Source organism: Aphelocoma coerulescens, chromosome 4 (assembly GCF_041296385.1).
Source record: "Aphelocoma coerulescens isolate FSJ_1873_10779 chromosome 4, UR_Acoe_1.0, whole genome shotgun sequence".
Classification (NCBI taxonomy): domain Eukaryota; kingdom Metazoa; phylum Chordata; class Aves; order Passeriformes; family Corvidae; genus Aphelocoma; species Aphelocoma coerulescens.
In genome coordinates, this window is record NC_091017.1 from 14,435,874 (window position 1) to 14,439,145 (window position 3,272).

Sequence of the window (3,272 nt, forward strand, 5' to 3'; positions counted from 1 at the left end):
GGCTTCTCGTGACCTTTTTTTCATTAATGTTTCCACTTGAATACATAATTGTTTAGTCATCCCCCAGTTTGTTTCCTCCTAGGGTGTTGTGCACATTATGATAAATAGAGCTGTTTAGTGATGTTTTCTTCGTACAAGCCACCACTTAAACTCCATTTCTGGAGATTTGTGGCTTTGACTTTACCTTTACTGAACTTAATTTTACTGTACAAACATGTTCAGTTCTTTGAAATTTTTGGAAAGGCTGGTTATTTACTTTAAAAATAATGATTGGAACAAAACTGTTAGCACTTTCTGCTTAAAATCTGAGCCCAAAGAAAGGTTGGTGAGTTATGCTGTGGTCTGCACTTCATTAGAATGGCCTAAGCATGGCAGAATTGGGTCTGTTGGCAAACAACCGCAAAGTCAGAACAGAAAACGGGACTGTTTGGGAAACAACTCCTTCTCACACACTCAGCTGTGGTAAATGCAGAGATAGTTGTGACTGGAGTGAAAGGAGCTGGTGCTGACTCCAGCTGTGCACAGCTGTAATTAGCAGCCCTCACTCTGCCCTGAGCCAGTCATACAGTGCCATGCACGAGTGATCCCTACATTGTCCCTTCCTGGTGCAGTATCTGGCATCTGCTGACTGAGATGCCATCATCTAATGTAGCTTCACTTTGGAATTTACTAGGAAAACAAACAAAAACAGAGCAAATGCTCATAAGCTCTGCTCAGTTTTGGCCTGTTAAGAACACCGATCCAAAGGCAGCAGTTTTGTGTAAACAGAAATGATGAAAAGTCAGCTTTGCTGAGGAGTCCCAGATGCAGATTTCCTGTACAGCAGCACAGCTCCTACTGGCACAGGACATGAGTTCCTATTTGCCTGTGACTGATTTGCAAACACCTGCTGAGAACAAGCTGAGTAACCACACTTGGCTCTTCAAAAAGTCCAACAATGTGATATGTGTAGCAGTGTTAACAGCCAGGCCACAGCATGTCACACGTTGAATTGTCCTCGCAGCCCTCGAAGAAATCAGTTAAACTGCTTAAACTTAGCGAACCCTAAAGGAAAATGCTTTAATGCTGAAGCTTTAAAAGTATCCATTTTCACCAAAATGCCATCAAAGAATCCCAATCCAAAACAAACCACGAGCATTTGGTTTTAAAGTAGTCTAAATAAAAACTTTTTGAGCAAGCAGAAGGGAAAGATTTATTAAGTAGCTAAGCAGCACTTCATTTGTAATAGTGGTTGAGTGTACACATGCAGTAAGTGAAAGGAACTAAACCTTAGTCTCCCAAATGGTGTCCTGCAAGTTAGAGAAAATCCCTTTTCTTTCAGTAAGTAAGTAAGTAAAACAAGCAAAATACTTTGCTTGTAGATTATTCAAGTGTTTCCCCCAGCATCTGGAAAAAATAAGCTCCCTTTTTAAATGTATTTTCCCGTATTTTGATGTTATTATCAAGCAAACAAATAGGCTCTTATTGTACAATATGGGAAAGCAGTCAATTATTCTGAAGTGCTAGAATCCATTTAAGAATGTTTGAAAGCATTTAAAGCATCGACATACTATTTTTCTAGTGTGGCTTTACAATAGTTTTAATTCTCACTGACTGTGTGCCATGCTTTCCTTGCAGACAACTGCAATTACAGCTTTACCTGTGAGAGCCTCCTGTCCTTATGGCTGGGATCCTCATTAAGATTTGAGACAACACTCTCTGCCACCTTAAAAAATACACCCAAACACATAGAAAGCCCCAACAAACCAGAACCCCCCTCGTGCACATTTACTATAAGCACCAAGTTTTCCATTTGGAAAGCACCAAGTATCAGATTCATCCAGACAGAGGTCCCAGGTCTGCTGTGAAATACATCTTAATTCAAGTCAATGGCAGAAAGAGGCACTTGGGGAAAGGATTCATCTTTTCTTAAGGCAGACTGCTGGAGTAGAGCAGATACAGTATGTTCTAAAAGAGCTTGTTTCTTCTTAGTGTCAATGCAGAAAGGCTATTGCATTTATCTAACAAAACACAGGTCTAATTCACGCAAAAACTCCACTTCAGGAGACCCAGAAAGAGGCACGGGGAATTCTAATTAATCTGACATTTCTCTCCTTTTATTTCATAGAAATACATATATATGTAAATATATATGTTATATATATATACATCAATCACTTTTTTTTAAGTTGCAAGAAAATCAAGTCTAATTTCTTACGTTTTTCCCTATGCAAAAAGGCCCTCCGGATCTAAAAATGCCTGCCATCCCATGCATGCTTTGTTGACATACCAGGATCTTGAATCTGGGTGAGTCAGCCAGGCATCCATCCCAGACATCCATCCCTGTTCCTGATGGTCTGGCTGTACTTGGGCACTGCACCAGGGCAAAGGAACACCTCAGTGTTGCAGCTGAAGGAGACACAGAGATTCTGAACTGGATCCACCATCACTCACCCATAGATTTCAGATCCTGGTAAAGCGGATTAACACATTTACATTACACCAGTCAATCTAAAATTATTAAATCAGGTTGTTACCACGCTGTTCTCAAAAATTCTCAGGAGAGGAATTACCTAACTTTAGGCATATTTCTTTTTGTATGTAAAGACAGTGTGTTCCATGACCACCGCTACTGTTTGATCATGGGTTTTAGTCTTACCTTCTGTTACAATTCATCCTGAATGGTGGCTCTTACAGTGCAGCTCTTTCTAAGGAAGTTCCCTTCTCTTCACTAGAGGGCAGCCCATAACCCCTTATAAGCAACTACCAGCCTGATAACATTACAGCAAGCAAAATAAAGTTCTTTAAGGACAGCTGAGTTTTAGACTGATAAATTGTAGATACAAAAATGCTGCTAGCAAGGATTTTCTTGCTATTTTCTAAGTCCGTGAGAGACTTTTCTCTCTCACAGAAGAGGTGGCAGGGAATGTAAACAACCAAGCCACCTGCAACCTTGAGAAGTCTTGTTTATGGTATAGTAGAAAAATATTTTGGCAATGGATGTTTTAGGATTTTAGCCAACCACCCCCAAGGGGTGGCTGATCCTTTGTCCAATTAGACTATAAAGAAAAAGTCTATAAAAGAGTTTGTAAAATAATTAAATAGATCAATCTTGCTGCACAATTCCTGCCTGCTGGATCTTCTGTCCTCCTCCTCCCTATGGCTGCAGGACATGGTGATATACCCTAGGGCCCAGGCCTGTGGTAATAATAAATCAGGGACCAATTAAAACCAAAATTATTTCTGGTCCAATACTGCCATTACTGTAAGTTTCACTGGAACCTGGTAACAGT